The sequence below is a fragment of the Adiantum capillus-veneris genome, chromosome 4, assembly GCF_014529385.1.
Source record: "Adiantum capillus-veneris isolate H3 chromosome 4, ASM1452938v2, whole genome shotgun sequence".
NCBI lineage: Eukaryota > Viridiplantae > Streptophyta > Polypodiopsida > Polypodiales > Pteridaceae > Adiantum > Adiantum capillus-veneris.
In genome coordinates, this window is record NC_140934.1 from 54484348 (window position 1) to 54505065 (window position 20718).

The 20718-nt window shown below is 48.3% G+C and overlaps 1 protein-coding gene across 6 annotated transcripts in view; it reads right to left on the reverse strand.

The window, feature by feature from the left end:
* Window positions 1-20718, reverse strand: part of LOC147459183 (integrator complex subunit-like protein) — a 99028-nt gene that overhangs the window by 50552 nt on the left and 27758 nt on the right. The window lies entirely within an intron of this gene.

A 20718-nucleotide genomic window follows, 5' to 3' on the forward strand; every position in this document is an offset into this window, starting at 1 on the left:
CTGGCACATGAGTAAAGGGAAGTGCCATGCCCTGAGGACATGATCAGTCCACAAAGGGGAGTAAGCCCAAAGCTTTGCGGAAACCTTCGAGCTTCTCACGAGACAATGCCTTTGTGAAAAGATCTGCAAGGTTGCCCTGTAATGGCACATAAGCCAAGCTGACCTCTCCTGCTGAGAGCCTCTCCCTGACATAGTGGTAATGCACCTCAATGTGCTTTGTGCGAGCATGAAAAACTGGGTTCCTCGCAACTGCCAATGCGCTTTGACTGTCAGTGTAGATAGTGTTGGCAATGTCCTGTCCAACACCCAAATCAGCCATAAGGCGTCTGAGCCATACACACTCAACCGTAGCTGTGAAGACTGCCCTGTACTCAGCATCATAACTCGAAGTAGCCACAATAGGCTGCTTCTTGCTTAACCATGATATACATGAACTGCCAAGCATGAAACAAAAACCACTTATGGACACTCGCGTGTCAAAACAACCAGCCCAATCTGAGTCCGAAAAAGCATGTAAGTCTAGCGGCAATGATCCCCCCTTGGGATAAAACAAGCGAAAATCCTCTTGACAGTCTGCCAATGCATAGATCTGCTGACCTGTGAGACTGCAAACTGAATATCCGACCTCGTGTTGCATACATAAATGAGGCATCCGATAGCAATTTGGTAAAGAGTGACATTAGCAGGATCGCCAGCATCATGTAGACTCAACTTCAAACCTGTTTCCATAGGAGTGGCGATAGGTTTGCAATCCTCAAGTCCAAACTTACATAGCAATGTCTCTATGTAACTTTTCTGGCAAAAGGCAATACCACCATCACACTGCTTAAACTATATACCCAAGTAATGATGCAACAGTCCCAAATCTTTCATCTTGAAAGTAGCATTCAAATCTGCCTTGGATTCAGCAATATGTCTCTCATTTGGTCCAGTGATCAACAAATCATCTACATAAAGAACCACAATGAGAAGTACATCATCCTCATGCTTTACATATAATGTGCTTTCTGTTGGACTGTCACGAAAGCCTTGTTTGACCAAATGAGTGTCAGCTTTCTCATACCAAGCACGAGGAGATTGCTTCAACCCATACAAAGCCTTCTTACATCTGCACACTTTGTCCTCTTGTCCTTTCTTGATAAAACCGCGAGGCTGCGTTACATAAACTTCCTCAAATATGTCACCATTCAAGAAAGCACTAACAATGTTTGATTGATGTACATCCCAACCAAAATGAGCTGCCAATGCACATAGAAAACGCACAGTAGTCATACGACAAGTGGGAGCAAAAGTCTCTTTATAATCTATGCCTTTTTGTTGTGCATAAGCCTTTGCAACAAGTCAAGCCTTATGGCGATCGATCTCACCATCCGGATTGCGTTTCAACTTGTAAACTGTCACCAACGTGTGACTACTATCTATCCTTTTTGTTGATTTCTTTCTTATTATTTATTCATTTTCACTTTTTGGAAACACCCCTCGGGAAATCTAACTACCCTGCATTGCATAGCTAGTGTGGAACTGTTCAGAGGGAGTCCAGGCCTGAGGGCAAGAGAGCACTAAGGTTGGACAAGGACTATGGTTAGCCAAAGTGGGGTCATTGACTAGCCAAAGTGGAATCCTTTGCTACAGAGGCTACATTTCAGTTCTTGGTGTGGCTGCAGTGTACAAAGAGGGTCAGATGACCTAGAAAGATACAATGGCAGCATCTCCTAAAATTTAGGGAACTGCTATTTTGGGACCTGAAAATGTGTTCGCATCATTATCTCCGGAATGACAAGGGGAACATTTTATTACTCTGCCGTGAAATCAACTGGGCAACCGGTCAGGATATTTTTAAGCGGCGAACCCGAAACGGGAAAATGCTTGTAAATGCGCCAAGTGGCACATTTCTATGCACTTGCCTCTTCAAGAAGAAAGGGCGCTGAATTTTAAGCTGGGAGAGGCCTTCACTTGCATTCTGTCACAGGGTGAGAGCTATGGAGTGCTTCCTTTCCCTTTTATGTACAGTGCGGTGCCAGGAGTGATTCGCTGCACGCTACGCACTGCTCTCTCTCTCCCCTATGGCAGTATGTTATGCCCCTCTAGTGGGCTTTTCATTTGACCAATTTACAGTTATGTGGATTCATGCGCGATTGCCGAGGCAAGAGCCTCTTGCACAGGTACTGGATTAGCTAGCGGCTAATCCCCCGCAGGTACAGGTGAATTCGGAGAGGTTTCACGTGCGAAATCTCGTCCGATTCAAAATGCAAGTAGCCCTACAGGTGCGAGAGCTCGAGGACTTGCTACAGATGCGACCGGCACGCAAAACGGAGCCCGAAACAGTGAATTACAGCCTGCTGTGTATTTTTGCAGGTTTAGGGTTTTGGCCCTAAACGGACCCTAATACCCCCAAGAGGTTCGGGGACGCGAGGGGACCGCTGTACAGGTGATTTGGCGCATTTTCGGGGCAGAAAACAGAGAATTCAGCATGCTGCAGATTCTCGCCAGGTTTTACAAAGTGTCCGTATGCGTCGGGAAAGTCATCCAATGCGTGGGAATACTAACTGTGAAAGGCCCTAGTACAGTTATGCTACCGAAATCAGGCCAGAACAGTTGAAATTCAGCCAAGATTGTACGGGGCAGCTTGTAGGGAACCACAGCTTTTATTCCCTCTGTTAAAGAATAAAGAAATACCGAAAGGGGCGCCTAATTTAGGGGCCAGTCTGGTGTTGGTCTTCTCATATAGGTGCAATCTAGCAACCTGTATCCCTTTCCCCTTTGTTGTGTCTTGAAAGCACAGGTAAAGTGGGCGACAAATTAAATGGGTGAAAGCAAATAAAGTTTAAGTCTAAAGTCTACCGCCCTTTTTGGATTTACAGGCCGGTTTCATGGTTCCATCGGCGGGATTAAATCACTTTTTCCCATAGAAGTGAGCCTTGGTCAGTTTGGGCTTGAAGACACAAGGGATCATAGACCATACACAGGGAATTGCAATTATGGCTGACAGACTAGATGATGTGACTGAAGAGGTTTCCTCTTCGCAGGGTCAACAGACACATGAAGTGGGTGAGTCTTCAAGACCACCACAGACGGATGATGATATATTCAGGACCCAGTTGGCTACTGCTGTGGCTATGTTCACACAAGTAATGCAGAACCCGAGGTTTTTAGCCTTTCTGCAACCTCCTCTTCCGTCTCAGCAAGTTGGGTCACTGGACCATATTCAAAAGCCTGTTAAGGCTCAAGCACAGGTGATTCATACTGCGGGGTCAATGGAAACACCTGTACACTTGACGGAGAACATGCAATCTCTACAACCTGTGCCTAAGGTGCAAGAACAGGTGGCTAAGATGTCAGTCTTTCAAGCTGTACCAGTTCAGCCAGCCACTTTTCAACAACCTATAGCTGGTTCTAATGGGCAGGGAAGCAACCTACAAGCTATGCAACAACTCTTCCCACCACCTTCGGTACACCCTGGCTATTTTGGAGGTGGATCGGTATTCCAGAGCATGGCTGGTCATGCACCTGGAAATCAGTTTTACACGCCAGGAACAGTGTTCGGGGGTGCTCAAACAATGATGCCTAACCCCATGTATGGTGTCACGGGCATGCTACCAGGTTTTCAAAGCACTAAGGGTCAATTTGGGATACCACACGCAAATTTTGGTATGGCTGGAATTACAAATCAATAGCCAAATATGGCATTTCCAGGTCAACTTAATAGCAGTCAAGGAACACAGATGAACCCTAACAGTGTTTTCATGTTTCAGTCACTTCCATATGACAACTTGACGCCGCTGGAGAAGCCAACTCCGTACAAAGAAGGTGGCAAAGGTGTGGCATTCACGACCTTTACACAGTTTGATGACAGGAAGAAGGCTCTCTCATTCCTCCAATAGTTTGACAAGGCCTATGCAAGGGGAAACTTTACAGAGGCTTCAAAAGTCCGCAAGGAAGCCACTTTCTTGACAGGGAATGCGGGACAATGGTGGACAACTTTATTGCTTCAAGGGCAAGCTCCGTCCACATGGATTTACTTCAAGCAGATTTTTGCAGCAGCATGGTTATCTGATGACTTTGAAGCAGATGTCATGACAGAATGGCACCAGCTTAATGCTGCCACTTGCAAGAATCTGGATGACCACAATCGGAAGTTTTGGAAAGCTCTACTTCCAGTAACTTCCTATAGGTTTGTGCCATTGACAGAACAGATTGAAAAATACTGTTGTGGCCTACCCAAAGGATTGAGAAAGTACTGCATGAAGACCAAAGTCACTACTTTGACGCAGCTCATCGAGGTAGCAAACACTGACAATGGTTTGCTCAAGGGAGAAGATTGTGAATTTAATACTGGCGTCAAGGAAGGATCAGCCAAGAAAAATTCAGCGAAGTACGTCCCAATGAGGTTCCTAAAGGGGCTCAGGAGCCGGCCAACGCAGGGAAAGGCAAAGCTACGGCTGAATCAGAAAAGGGACCAGCAAAGAAATGGAAAAGACGTTTTCCTCGCAAGTCGGAAGAGCAAAAGAAGGTCCTGAGGTCAGAGAACAAATGCTTTATCTGTGAGCAGCCTGGCCACATTGCTTACAATTGTCCTCAAAAGCAAAGGCCAACTGATTCTGAAGACAAGGAGGACAGGAAAGTAAAGAGGCCCATGGCTGGTCTAGTGCTAGATATGGTGGGCGACAAGACCGACACCAGACTGGCCCCTAAATTAGGCACCCCTTTCGGTATTTCTTTATTCTTTAACAGAGGGAATAAAAGCTGTGGTTCCCTACAAGCTGCCCCGTACAATCTTGGCTGAATTTCAACTGTTCTGGCCTGATTTCGGTAGCATAACTGTACAACGGCCTTTCACAGTCAGTATTCCCACGCATTCGATGACTTTCCCGACGCATACGGACACTTTGTAAAACCTGGCGAGAATCTGCAGCACGCTGAATTCTTTGTTTTCTGCCCCGAAAATGCGCCAGATCACCTATACAGCGGTCCCCTCGCGTCCCCGAACCTCCTGGGGGTATTAGGGTCCGTTTAGGGCCAAAACCCTGAACCTGTAAAAATACACAGCAGGCTGTAATTCACTATTTCGGGCTCCGTTTTACGTGCCAGTCGCATCCGTAGCAAGTCCTCGAGCTCCCGCACCTGTAGGGCTACTTGCCCTTTGAACTGGACGGGATTTCGTACGTAAAACCTCTCCGAATTCACCTGTACCTGCGGGGGATTAGCCGCTAGCTAATCCAGTACCTGTGCAAGAGGCTCTTGCCTCAACAATCGCGTATGAATCCACATAACTGTACATTGGTCAAATGAAAAGCCCACTAGAGGGGCATAACATACTGCCATAGGGGAGAGAGAGAGCAGTGCGTAGCGTGCAGGGCATCACCTCTGGCACCGCACTGTACATAAGAGGGAAAATTTAGGATTAGGGTTTCTGGCAGCATTTAGGGTTTCTGCAGATTAGGATTTCTGCAGCAAAATTAGGGTTTGCAGGTTTTAGGGTTAGGGTTTGCAGGTTTTTAGGGTTTCTGCAGACGGGTAGCCACGTCATCACTTTGTAACAAAAAAACCTCCTAAAGGAGGAAAAAATGCCCCGGCAGTCCTAGTGTGTTCACACACATCACTACCACATGTATATGGTAATAAACATACGGGGTGGAAATGGGACAGCTGAGAGTTGTCATCCCACCCATTCGAGATGGAAGTTAGTCCGGCACCAGACATTCCATGAGAAATTGAGCACAGTGCACAAGTCCAAGGTGTTATGAGCGCGTCTCGAGCTAGGGAAGAGAAGATGCTCACAATACAGTTTGACTGCAACATTGGAGATTAAAGAAACTTGATTACAAGACTTGAATTACAAGGCTTTGTCATGTGAGCATTGCACTTGAGCCACGTGGACAAGCTACTGCTACTGCTACAATTAGCATCACTCTTAGTTAGTATAGCTTAGGATCTAGCCTGGCACATTGGAGCCTCTAGAAGGACATGCATGACCAGGCAAGGCATAGTTGCATACCCTCACTTGCGAAGGAAATATCCCTAAAGGGAGACTTCACGATCCAAAACTCACTGGATAGTCTTGCTTAGTGCTCTAATTACCAAGCAAAAAGAGAGTATTACTAGAGTGGCTACTTTTTAGGAGCTTGTTTCCTAAGTACAGCTAAATGAATTCAAATGGTATGTGACCACATTAGGGTGACTTTTGGTTTATCTTACAAATACTACAAGTAATGTAAGACCCAGCTCCAAGGGACTGTAAGCAGCTCTCCTCATACCGAGTCATCAACACATGTCATCTCTATCAAAGTACCTTCAGAGGAGGTGGAAGGTAGTGTGCTACCAAGCTCAACAAGGGATGGAGAGGGTACAGCATCCAAAGCAGAGTGGGCCTGACTAGGAGATGGAATCCCATGCAGGGAAGCCTTGCGACTGTAGACCATAGTAAAGGGAGGCACCTTTAACTCCCTCTATCTTCTTCATCTCCTTTTCTTTGCTTCTCTTCTTCTCGACCTCTCTGCCTTTGATATAACTTCGCTAGAAGAAGTACCTATCCTCGATGACTCCTTCAAAGCCTCCAACCTCGCCTGCTCCTCTGCCTGGTACTCATGCCATATGACCGGGTCTCCCACACAAAAAAAAAGTCCACAAAGCCCTATGAAGAAGATTGTTTATCATATATCTCCAATAACTCTAAAAGTAAAACTCACTAAGTAAAACTCCCAAGCCTCTTTCAACTTTGAACAGTATGGCCAAAAATCTCTCTCTCTCTCTCTCTCTCTCTCTCTCTCTCTCTCTCTCTCTCTCTCTCTCTCTCTCTCTGTGTGTGTGTGTGTGTGTGTGTGTGTGTGTGTGTGTGTGTGTGTGTGTGTGTGTGTGTGTGTGTGTGTGTGTGTGTCTCATAGTTACCCGGAACGGGTAATTGGAACAGGGAACAACAACATGCATGAAATGCAATTCCATGTTTCGAATACTCACGTCTAAAACACGGAAAGGGAATCCGAAACGGGAAATTGGGATGGGAACGGGGAACGGAGAACGGAGACCTGAAAATGGCCATTCCTTGTTACTTGGGGTGTGTGTGTGTGTGTGTCCTCCCCTCCCTTTCTCTCACACGGACAAAGATCACTAGACTTATACGTCAGGATTTAATTCAACTACATGCCAGAAGCACATGGATACAGCCGATACAAGAGTTGAGCACGAAGATGGCTTTCTATAGAGAGCATCTTCTCCAACTAGCAAAGGATGGATATGTGATCAGACTGATCCTATGGGATACGATGTGCTATTGCTCACATGCGCACATCATTGCGTCAGCTAAGAATGGCAAATTTAGGAGAGTACAAGCAGAGGCCAGATATGCTAGTTGTGTCAGAGTTACATCACATTTGTCATTGTCCGGTAGACTATGAGATACGAGGCCGCTTTCACTGTCTATTCAGAGAGGGCTTTGGACCGTTGGCTAGAGTCATGAGATATCAGGATCAAAGATGCATCGGGTTGTTTTTGCCTCGGGTATATTAGTGGACGCTCTCACTGATCTCGGCAGAGCTAGACACCCACGTCTACGAGGGCGACCAAGACATCGATGGAGGCTCTATCAAAGGATCATGACTATTCTAGCACGATATGGAAGACGCCCAATACGACTATTTACAAAGGCGGACATTGACGATTGATGTTGGGCATTGATGATGATGATGATGATGATTTGAGTCTGACGATCTTCGTCTTTTAGTTTAGTCTTTCATTTTACTTCATTTTATTTTTGTTCGCAGACATTGGATTAGATCCACAAGGATTGTATCAGTTTGGTCTCATAGGTCATTTAGCCTATTGAAGACGTTTAATAACATTTCATTTCATTCATCTCTCTCTCTCTCTCTCTCTCTCTCTCTCTCTCTCTCTCTCTCTCTCTCTCTCTCTCTCTCTCTCTCTCTCTCTCTCTCTCTCTTTTTCTTTTCATTAGATATGGGACAGCCAGAGGAGCAGCCATCACTGCAGAGCTCGGCCTACACTCATTCAACCACTACCGCACTCTCATCGACCGAGCACTGGAGCTACGGAAATCCAGACAGCCACGATTGAGGAGAGGGGCTACAGAGCATCGACGGAGACTACAGCAGCTCTCGACATCCAAAGTGCAAATGAGGATGGATTCTAGTAGTAGTAGTAGTATTTTTGTTCTAGTCTTTTTGTACCCAGACATGGTATCAGATTCACAATTTTGTAACAGTTTGGTCTCATAGGTCATTTTGGCCTTTTGAAGACGTTAATATAGCATTTCATTTCATCATCATATCTCTCTCTCTCTCTCTCTCTCTCTCTCTCTCTCTCTCTCTCTCTCTCTCTCTCTCTCTCTCTCTCTTTGTGGCAAGAAAGGGATTGTATTATGTGTACATAAGAGACCTCTCGAGATGCATAATAGCCTATCACCCAGAGGAAGTACAAAAGTGGGTTAGCAAGGTGTGAACTATACATACATCAAGGTGGTCTATATGATGAATGTGAAAGGAACCATTCTGGGGGTGCATAATGCATGTGATGGGGCCATGATCTCCATGGAAAAGAACTAACTATCTCGCCCATGTATAAAGAAAGACATATCAATGTTGCTCCGCTGCCCTGCAGGAGCCGGCTGAAGAATCCCACTAACTACTAAGAGTATGCAGCAGCTTTGTCCAAATGGCTGTCAAAACGGTGGACGTAGGGGAGGACTGAGAGCTTAGAATGGGGGTACAACAAGCCTTCCACATGGTCCAAAGCGTGATGCTGCATATCGTGGTGAAAATTGTGTCTCGATGGCAGAAATCCAAGTCATGACCTGCATCTGATATCGTCTCTAATGTACTTGGTCTATGGAATTGGAGCTGGTCTCTTCATACCGTTGATTCCAGTGTTAGAATTTAGAGCTACTGGTTATGTCGTCAGTTCAGTTAGTCAGACTGGAACAGAGTACTGGACTGAAATAAAGAAATGAACTGGAATGTTATACTGAAACGAGAGAGAATACTGAAAGACTGGAAATGGTATATGTAGATTTAGATTAATAGCTCAAAGATGACCAATACAGTATAGAATGGGTTTAAGCTCAAATGATTACAGAAGTAATGATTGCAGGGTGAAGCTAGAACAAAAGCCGCAAAGACAATAAGCCCAGAAGCCCGATTACAATGTAGCGGGTCCTATTTATAGCTCCCAGAAGTTACTAAAGTAACCGCCTGCGATAATTATTGCCAGTGTGGCTGCTCCCACTTCCCACTGGTCGGCCTTCTAAGGGCAGTTCCCGCCTGCTGGGACTGTCCTCGCCTTCTACATCCTTCCCCCCTATCTTCAATTTTGGTATAACTCCAAAATTTCTGAAAAAATCCACCGCCTGATTCCAATTTGGTGTTGAGAAAACCATCGGGTTTTCAGGTTTGGCCTAAACCCTAAACCCTTTTGGCTGCTGAGTTGGCCGGTATTCTTCATGGTAGTACTCTTTTGGTATTGCTAGCTTTATACCATACTTCATGCTTATTGAGTGCTTGACACCCCTATAACTGTAATTCCAAGGGTGCCCAGCCAAGGAAATTCCAGTGTCTAACTCGGAAAATCCACCATCTGATTCTAAGATGGAACCACCCAATATCCTTCCACTGAACCCATCTCCTCTTGCCCTTCTTCTGTGTTGGTGCCTCAAAGTCCCAGTGCCAGCATTGTCCTTCTGGATAAGTCTGTAAATGGCCTCTGGGCTGAGACTGCAAACTACGCTAGATCTGACCGTGCCCCGAGGATCTGCTGCGGGAAGGTGAGATTTGCGCGGTTTGGGGGTTATACTGCGATGTCTGACTGCTGAAAACTGAAAACGCTAATGCTTCTTGGTGTTCCGTCGCGGTGAATCTGCAAAATGCTATGCTGATACAAAAACACTAGGGCTAAAAACTGTCTGCTCTGAGGGGCATCTGCTAACGCTAGGGCTGATCTGCTCTGCAAAAACACCACGCTGTTGTAGGGGAAAAACGCTAGGCTTCTGCTGTAGCAAAAACGCTAGGTTTACTGATGGGGGTCTTGCGGAGAAGTTGCCTGTTGAACAGAGTGTTCTTGTTGCCTCTTCTACCAGAAAGTGCTAGCGCTAGGTTTGCTTTTGTACTTGCTTGCTAAATTTACCCTACCTAGTTCCCAACAAAAGTCACTTAAAAATAATAAGTGAAAAATGTCAAAAATAGGGAAAATAGGTCTATGCACTGTAAAAATGCTCCTAATGGGTTCTAATGGAAATCTGATGATCATGCTGTGTGCAACCAAAGGATATGCATCTACTCTAAGTGTCTGGACATGCACGGTCTGCAAACAGACTCACAAAAGTGCCAGATCACTTCCTAATCTAACTGAACTGAACCCATGTCATGAAGTAGCTTGTCCACGTACACATAGGGTTAGATAGGACATGTGACACGTATAACTAGGCCCCACCTAGCGGCTACACCAGGAACACAACCCGAAAGATGGACTAGAAGCCATGGAAAGGAGAGAGTGACTGCAAAACAAGGGATCCTTTGCTGGCGATTTTACTCCTCTACATCAAAGTCTGGTGTCCAACGCTCTAAAGCCAACAGTCAGGTCTCTGCAACAATAGGAGAGCAACTGTATAGAGACTAGGCACAGCGTCGTTTGAAAGTTGCACTTGAAAGATGCCACGGCCTGACATGATGAGATCCAAGAAGCTACCTTCGAAGCTGCCGAGGGTAGAATGGAGCCATTCTCGAACTGTGTTGCATGAAGGGGAGAGGCAGGTCAAATGTCCAAGTAAAGGGTGCATGGACAATCGTCATGATGCCCGGTGCAGGTGTGGTGGCCGCCATGTTGAAGTAAAAGAAGTCGAAGCTCTCTCTCTCTCTCTCTCTCTCTCTCTCTCTCTCTCTCTCTCTCTCTCTCTCTCTCTCTCTCTCTCTCTCTCTCTCTCTCTGTGTGTGTGTGTGTGTGTGTGTGTGTGTGTGGAACGAATAGAGTGTAACCAGTCGATAAACTAAATGTAAGCTCTGTAATGCAAGAGCATTTCAATTGGAAAGCGGTAGATGTGAATTGCAAGATATGTATCGGGGGCAGCTCTTGCAAGATAAACAGAAATCCTGGCTGAAATACAATGTTAAAAACCTGTAACCAATACAACCAGCAATTGAGCCAAAGTTGCTGCTCTTTTCAGGATTTGTGCTGAGGCAGCAAGCGACCACCCGAAATCTGTTTGAAGTGCAGTGGGAGTGAAGACTCAGTTGGCAGCAGCTCTGTCAATGCGAGGATGCCTGTGCGCCGGCTTGCAGGTTGTTGGAGGGCGCTGTTGCTGGCACTAGGAGTCACCTGGGCAGCGTTGGGGTGAATCAGCAGTAGGGTTGAAGAGCAACAAGCAATGATCACCTGCGCAGCATTGGGGTTTGGTAGTGCGCGTCAGGGTTTAGCCAGGCGCTAGGGTTTCAAAGGGTCACGAAAGGTCACTCTCTCTCTCTCTCTCTCTCTCTCTCTCTACTATACTGACACAGACACTACATGATGCAGCAGTAGAGGCATACCCACATACCCAGCCTGAATAGAGACGCCGTTCAGAGAGCATGCCCCAGAACAGTTGGTATGATGAGGAATGCCGGGACACTAGAGCTAGACTTCAGAGGGAGGTGCTTTTGGGGGACATCACTCACAGACAGTCACAGATTGACTTCCGACACCTAGTGCAGCGGAAGAAGAGGGCATTTTTGGCTCGCCTAGAGCAGGATCTATACCAACTATTCTTGAGTCAGAACTCACGTGAGGCATTTCATGAGCACTCCCCCCCCCCGCCATCACTTCTATAGAGGCTTGGGGCCAATACGCATCCTCTCTGTACACAGTTCCTGAGCAGTCTCCCTTCCCGACCCCCCCCGATCCATGACCACGCACATGTGCTTTTTTCACCGCTGAGATGGTGCGGAAGGCCATTGACAGGATGAGGACTGGAAGAGCATATGATCATGATGGCTTAGTGGCTGAGCATTTCACGCATGCTAGAGATCTACTAGCAGAGCTTCTAGCAATTATGTTTAACCGTGCCATGTGTGAGGGCTTGCCTGATACTTGGAGCCTATCTACTATTATACCTATCTTCAAGTCGGGAGACCCTATGGAGCCTGGGAATTATCGCACTATCATGATTGGACACACATTGGCACAGTTGTACGCATCTATTCTTGAGCAGCAGCTGAGTAGATGGGCAGAGAGGGAGGGGATACGTGCAGCCAGGCAGGCAGGGTTCAAGAGGGGTATTTCTACTCTTGACCATATCTTGACACTCAGAGCCATCATTGAGGAGGACAGATCACATGGGAGACGGATCTATTGTAGCTTTGTGGATTTCCGCAAAGCATTTGACACAGTACCCAGAGCTAGATTGATGCGCAGATTATAGCAGATGGGAGTACCCACAGAGGTCATTTGGGGAGTCATGGCATTATACAGGTCAGAGGGTCTATCCACACCGGTTCACTCAACTATTGGAGTGAAGCAGGGTTGCCCGCTCTCTCCTACTTTATTTGGTATGTATGTGGATGAGGTTTCTGACTACATTGAGAGAGATGGTGATAGAGGTGCACAACTGGCAGGGACATGGATTCCACTATTGTTATATGCTGATGATATTGTGTTGATCTCCGACTCTCCAGAGGGGATGCAACGTCACTTGGATGCTTTGCATAGGTTTGCCCAGGAAAGTGGTTTGTCCGTCAACCTTGGTAAAACCAAGGTCATGGTATTTAATACCACCCCACAATGGATCACGAGGTCAGCGCCTGCATTCACATACGACCAGGAAACAGTGGAGTATACAGATGCTTACACTTACCTTGGAGTGGTTTTTAGTGGGCCAGCATTTTCATTGAGGAGGGCAGCAGAGACTATATTGACCTGAGCCCATGCAACATTGGGTAGATTGGAAAGGATGTGTTCACAGGTTCAGTTTCAGGAGCCTCGGATGAAGCTCTGGCTCTTTGACACTTTGGTGGTTTCTGCATTGCTTTATGGAGCTGAGATTTGGAGACCTTCATTGGATCATCACAGGAGGACAGGCCGCACTGATGGATGGGGGGACATGGAGAAGCCTCTGGCCTCGATGATCTCGCGGCACATTAGAGCGGCACTCGACAGTTAGCCATGCAGGGAGATACAGCATGCTGGTATGGGGAGATGACAACATGGTTTCAGGCGCATGGGTTCAGCATAGACAGATTGCCTCTGTCACGTGACACGTCCAACCCTATGTGTCCGTGGACAAGCTGTAGCATGACCAGGGTTCAATTCAGTCAAGTCAGTCTAGGAGAGGAAGTGATCTGGCACTTTTGTGAGTCTGTTCGCAGATCGTGCATGTCCAGGCACTTAGAGTAGATGCATATCCTCCGGTTGCACACACCATGATCATCAGCATTCCCATCAGAATCCATCAAGGGAATTTCCAGTGCATTAAACCTATTTTCCCTATTTTTTGATATTTCTCACTTATTTATTAAGTGACTTTTGTTGGGAACTAGGTAGGACAATTTTGCTAATGAAATATATAAGGAAACCAGAGCTAGCACTTTCTGGCAGAAGAGGCAGTAGGAGCATTGCTCAACAGGCATCTTCTCAAGCAAGACCCCTAAGAACCCTAGCGTTTCCCCCTCAAGAGAACTCCAGTGTTTTTCAGCACTAAAGGCCAGCGTTTTCAGCCCAGTTAACCTGGCGTTTCTTAACCCTAAGACATCAGCGATTTCCACCATCAGGCCAGAGTTTGCAGCAGTGTTTGTAGGCCTTGAACCAGCGTTTTTCCAGACAGCAGTACAGCATTTTCAGCAGCATCTTGTACCAGATTGTGCAATCAATAGTAGACCACTCTCACCATCGAGGGTGGAGCCCTTGGAGGAGGGTTTTACATCCCTGGTGTCGTATTCTCTTCTCTCTCTATCTCTCAGTCTCAGCACCTTCACGCACAGTGTCTATTCACTTTGTTTGTAACCACTGCACTCTCTTATTAGAGCATAGAAGGTTTTCCCTTCCCTAAGAAAAAAGAACCTTGAGCACAGTTCGGAGCACTCATCTTGAGCAAAGTTCAACATTCACTTCCGTTGCACCTTACATTGGTATCAGAGCTTTGGCAATGTTCTGTATCACTCAAGGAAAGAACCACAAGAACCACAGAATTTTATTTTTTTTGCTTGTTGTGGTCGCACGTAACCCAAGACCTCTTGGGCATGTCGATTCCTAATCGTGTTCTTGAAGAGTGACAGGAATCCCAAGAAAGAAGGGCTTGTCTAGCCTCTCCTTGTGCCTCTTTTCACTCATTGAGAGCGGGCCGTGCACTTAGCGGCCGGCCAATCGACGTGAGGTGGGAAAAAGCAACCTTGGTGTGAGCGGAAGGCCGCCAAGGGTGCGCCCGCGGAAAAGAGCAGAACTCGGGCGAAGAGAAGATCCTTCTCTAACATAGATTGCAAGCAAAAGAAGAACCGCAAGAACTCAAGAACCTCAAGACCCTCAAGAACCTCAAGACTCAAGACTCAAGACTCAAGACCCTCAAGAACCGCAAGAACCTCAAGAATCAAGACCCCCAAGAACTCAAGACCCTCAAGACCCAAGACCCACAAGCACCAAAGGTTTTCGTGAACTTAAGAACCCAAGACTTTAGTGGATGGTCATCACTCGAAGAGGAATGGATACTTCGCTTGGAGGTGATGAGCATGAGAGAGGCGAAGAAGAATTTTCCCCACCAGGAGGTTTTTCCTACCCTCCTCCTTCCCCATCTACGACAAGGATTGCACTAACTCCTATGGAGGCTTTCGACAAGAGGATGATGGACATGGAGTTAGAATGCAAAGCAAGAAAAGCAGAAAGAATGGCCGCCATAGATCGTGAATACGACGCAAGAATGGAAGCCATGGAGCGTGAGCACGAGCGCGAGAACAAAGAAAGACAGGCAAGATTTGATCGCGAGAACAAAGCACGAATGCAAGAGATGTTGCGACTCTTTTCTCAAGTGCAGGCATAGATGCAAGAGATTTGGGAAAAGGAGACTCTCTCAGTCTCTTCTTCTCCAGAGCATGACACACGGGATTAGCATGATGATTTGCATGATGATCAAGATGTGATTTCTCACAAGCATGATGATTTGCATGATGATCACGATGTGATTTCTCACGAGGATGATGATTTGTATGATCAAGACGTGATTGTTCACAAGGATTATGGTTTAGTTGATGCTTTTTCTAGCGAAGCTAACCTCGTTACAGATTCGATCGATCACGAAGAATCGATATTGGCTTTCGAGTCGAGGTCCAAAGAACCCCCTCAGAAAGTTTCGATCCCTCACGAAGAACCGATCTTGGTTCTCGAGCCTAGGTCCAAAGAATCCTTACAGGAAGTACTATGTGTTCGAATGATTCGTCAGCACGCATTGTACGAGTGTTTCATTCGTGATCGTTTCCTGTATTTTACTCAGTGTCCTTATGTGATCCCTTTTCCTAGGCATGACATATTGTACGTTGAGCACGTTTCACTCATGGATGAGCACGGATGTATGCGGATTTCTCATGAAAAGATGAATTGTTTGCATTCAAGGAAGTCACATTCCATGTCTCTTCCTTGGCATGACACAGTCATAGAAAGAGCACAAGAAGGATTGAGCATCAAGCATCAAGCATCGGCATTTCCATTGTGATTTGCCACAGTTGATTGATTTAGATCAGAAAGTCAAGATTCGACCTCATTGTTTGCATGTGTTTGATGAACGGTTTGGCACTCCGTCTCTATGTTCATCTACATTGCATGCACAATCTTTTAGGAAGACTAGAATTTTTCCAGTCACTTTACATGGAATGGGTATGTTCATGTTTTTGTGTTGGAAGTGGTTTCATGAATTTTCAGCCTCGGAGAAGAAGGTAGACGCATGACTATAGACGAAGTGGAAGCATTGAAGATGACTTTGTGTCGCTTTCGGCGCGGCCCAAAGAAGAAGGCATTGCAGACCTTTATGCAATTCAAGTATCGCACGACCCACGCTTCAGAGTGGGCCGGCGAAGAGTCCTTTCCGGGATTCCAGAGCCTGTTGGCGATCTCCCTCGACGCCATAAAATTCGGTATCAGTACCTCGCTTTGAAAAGGAGGGGATGTCATGTGACACATCCAACCCTATGTGTCCGTGGACAAGCTACAACATGACCAGGATTCAGTTCAGTCAAGTCAGTCTAGAATAGGAAGTGATCTGGCACTTTTGTGAGTCTGTTCGTAGACCGTGCATGTCCAGGCACTTAGAGTAGATGCATATCCTCCGGTTGCACACAGCATGATCATCAGCATTCCCATCAGAATCCATCAAAATCCATCAGGAGAATTTTCTAGTGCATTAAACCTATTTTTGACATTTTTCACTTATTTATTAAGTGACTTTTGTTGGAAACTAGGTAGGACAATTTTGCTACTGAAATATATAAGGAAACCAGAGCTAGCACTTTCTGGCAAAAGAGGCAGCAGGAGCATTGCTCAACAGGCATCTTCTCACGCAAGACCCCTAAGAACCCTGGCGTTTTCCCCTCAAGAGAACTCCACCGTTTTTCAGCACTAAAGGCCAGCGTTTTCAGCCCAGTTAACCTGGCGTTTCTCAGCCCTAAGTGAAACCGGCCCGTAGAACGGTAGACATTAGCTTTCACCCGATTCTTTAATACTTGACTATACAACACAAAGCAATGACTTAAAAGGAACCTGTAACTGGGAATGGGATTACACTTCAAAACAAAAGCACGGCCAGTTACACTTCAAAACAAAAGCACGGCCAAGAGTGTCCTCAAATTGCAAGTCCAACACATTGAGGACACGCTCGCTACTGCTGAACCCCCCCCCACCCCCCCGCTACCCTCGCGCTGCCCCCCGCCCCCACCTGCCCTTGCGCGCGGCAGCCCAACCCGCCGCTGCCCCCAGCTCGCGCTCTCCTCCAGCCCGCCAGCTGCCCCCCTCTGGCGCCCCCACACACACACACACACACCGCCCGCTGCCTCTTGAGTTCCCGCACACTGCCCGCCTTATCCGATCTTCCCTCCCCGCCTTCTTCTTCCCGAAGCCTCCTGCACTTGGCTCTGGCATCACTGTTTCTTTGGACAGTGCTCGGTGCGCTCGGCTGTAGAGTCGCTTCACCGCCCGCTTCTTCGACGCAGCAGTAGACACAGATGGAGGCTCCACAACCGCCACAGAAGGACTCGTCCGAAGCCCCCTCGCCCGACTCCGCTGAGTCCACCATTCGACTTGCTCTTTCGCCGACATAGCAAGCGAGCCTAGCCGCAGAGGTAGAGCGCTTGCAGGCGACTTCTGTCATCTACAAGATTCTCGGGACCCGACCTAGCAGAGGAGATCTGCGTGACCTTCTCCAAGCCCGCCTTCTCACGGAGGTGGGCAAGATCTTGGACGTACAGATACTTGGACGAGGTTACTATCAGATCGAGTTTGAGACCTCCAAGATGGCATCCAAGGTCATCGCCATGAGTCCATTGACCATCCGAGCAACACGAGCCCACTTTCGACAGTGGAGACATGGTTTCAACCCTCCTTCGGATGTTCTAGTAGAGGAGACAGACATTCCCGGATTCGTCTGCTTTTTGGGTTTGCGAAGGGAGTACTTACCACTTTTGTCCAGGATCGGCTCAGCCATTGGGACTGTCCTGGAGACACCTCGCACGGCAGCCTCAGTAGCTGCCAAGGCGGCTGGCATTCCCTCAGTTCGCGTTTTGGTCAGAAACACTCACACGCTCCCGAAGGTTATTCTTCTGCCTCGGGTGAGTGGGGGGGAGTGGGGGTTGGTTTAGACAGAGTGTGGAGTATTCGGGCCTCCCGAACCAGTGCTTCATTTGTCGACAGATGGGCCATCTAGCGAAGGCCTGTCCACGGAGGAGGGCTCGACCTACACCACAGCCTCAGCCCCAGCCTGCAAGGGCTGGCCAGGAGACACAGACAGAGACAGAGCGCACACATGCAGAGCCACCCTCTAAGCCTGGGGCTCCAGCGGAGGAGGGATGGCGGCAGGTCCGTGGTCGACGACGACAGGGGCCACAGCGACAGCCTGGCACTCAGAGTGGTCCTCAGGCGCCTACTCAGCAACAGTGGGTTCCCACGGGGAACCGGTTTGGTCCTCTTGAGCAGGATGAGGTCCCTGCTCCAACCCCCACCCCAGCTTCACCCTCGACAGCCCCTCCCCCTCCAGAGTTCCCCCCCTCTTCCTCTTCCTCCCCCCGCCGCCTCTTCCTCCCGCCCCTCTACCTCTATCGCTCCCCCCTGTCCCTCTTCTCCACCGCTCTCCCCCGCTCCTTCTCACCCACCCTCCCGCTTCAGTTCCACAATCATCCCAGGGGGGAGGACCTTCTTTGGCTGCTAGGAGATCTCTTGGCAACGCCTTTTCCACGAGTCGCTTGGCGAGAGAGGGACAGCCTTTCTTGTGGCCCCCTTTATAGGTGCAGACGTCCCCCCTTGCAGATATCCCTCGAGGTCTGACGAGCATTGACATCCGGCGCCGATGGGATTTCTTCGACTACGACTTCACTCGTTTTCTCGGTGACCCCTCAGCAGACCATGAGGCAGCCTGCTTCAAGTCCATGTTCTGTTCGTTGCAGCTAGGGGGACAGAGGCCTTGGACTCGGCAGTTGGCTTCTCCTTTCCCCTCTGCGGCAGGGACCAGACAGAGTGGACTCTCGACTCAGTGTTGGGATGGTTGCACACACAGGTCCTAGAGTCTCTCACCGCATGGGAGAACTAGGAGTTACAGACATGCTTCAGACTCTGTGGCCATTGGCCAAGTTTGCGGTGACACCTCCAGATTCAGCCGGATGTAATTCAGCCGGATGTAGACACATTGTGGTTTACTTCTTTGTCGATACACAGTGCTTGCCATGCTATGTACACATTCATCAGAACTCCTGGACAGAGGAGGTTGCTTTACGTACAGCTCGCTCTGCTTGGGCTTGGGCTTGGGCCAGGCACTTATTGCAGTCACGCCTATCTAGAGGACGTTCGGATACAGATTACTCCCCATCCAAGCCAGCCTCGAAGATAACCCGTCTAGCTGTTGCGGCAGCATCTGTTCTCTCTCGCTCCCCATGAGGATCGTCTCATGGAACGTGCAGCGACTAGGTGGGCCCCAGTTTCAGCGTCATCGGGGCCGACTACGTCAGGAGCTTCAGCGCTGCCTTGTGGGAGGAGAGATTGATCTCCTAATGCTTCAAAAGCACCATCTGTGTGAGAGCCACATTAGACGTTGTGGTCAGCTCTTGCGTGGACGATATGATACTTTTTGGTCAGCCGCTTTTGGACGTGGAGGCATCCAGGGTGGGGTATGTATGACTATTGCGGACTCTTTGCAGCAGGCCATTGTGGGCAGAGGGATTATTGTGCCACGCAGGGCTCAGTGGATTACTATGCAGGTTCAGGGTTGCCTAGTGGGCTTCCTTAACATCTATGCACCCAATGTGGCAAGTGCTCGAGCAGAGTTTTGGTCACAAATAGTCGAGTCTCTGCCGTCGCAGGCAGAACAATGGTGCATCGGAGGGGACTTCAACATGTTGGAGGACCCCTCTGACAGGATTGGTGGTAGCCATGCTACTGTGCATGGAGTTGAGCTGGCAGCTTGGGAGAGGTTTTGTATGACTCTGAGGGTCTCGGATGTTTAACAGCACTCTGGTTTTGTGAGGCTCCCAGACAGCCTTGCCTTCTCTCGATCGGACCGCAGAGTGGGAGGAGTGAATCTATCGCGGATAGATCACTTCTACACTAGTGACCATTTCAGTGACTTGGGAGCGACAGTGGGCATTCTGGCAGGGACTTCCTTCTCGGACCATGCACCAGTGATCCTCACAGTGGCAGACAGGCAGAGGAGTGGGAGCACGATGCTTCACATCCCAGAGAGGGTCTTGTTGGAATCAGCACTCAAAGAGCGGGTAGAGGCTCTTTGGACAGAGAGCTTACACAGGCAGGATTCTCCTGCTGACAGAGTGGCCTCAGGCCTAGCTCAGATTAGCCGTTTTTTTCTCCAAGAGTCTCTCGCTTGCCGGGCTGTAGCGAGAGAGGAGGAGCAGCGTCTCAGAGGGGGCATTGCTTTGCTAGAGAGTATGCAGGAGCAGCATCCAGACAGTCCTTGCTTGGAGGAGCAGCTACAACAGGCTCGTCGGGAGCTTGTTAGCAGAGAGGAGAGGTGACATGAGTTTGCTTCCACCGACAGACAGCTCAGTGGACCCAGGTGGGCGACAGAGTGACTGGTGCTTTCTTTGAGGCAATGAGACCTCGGCATTCGCATGCCACGGTCAGTCAGTTGAGGAGGCCTGACAGGTCAGTTGCTTCTGAGCCCGAGGATATGTGTGCAGTTGCTACTGACTTTTACCGTGAGTTACTGTCTGCAGAGTCCCAGTCAGAGCGTCAGGATGCATGCAGGGAGCAAGTTTGCGCACAGATGCCTTGCCTTGTGACTAAGGAGATGCGTCAAAGGCTTGAGCTAGCACTTCAGCTTGAGGAGCTGCACACGGCTCTTAGGGCCCTCCCCCATGGTAGCTGTCCCCCCGTGGTAGCTGTCCAGGTGAGGATGGGCTGACTCCCATTTTTTTCTTGGAGTACTGGAACCTGCTTGGCCCAGATCTCTGTAGTGCTTTTCAGTACATTTTTGCACACAGGAGTGATGCCTGACAGCATGAGTGAGGGCCTGATCTACCTCATTCGCAAGGAGGGTGGCTCCTTGGATGA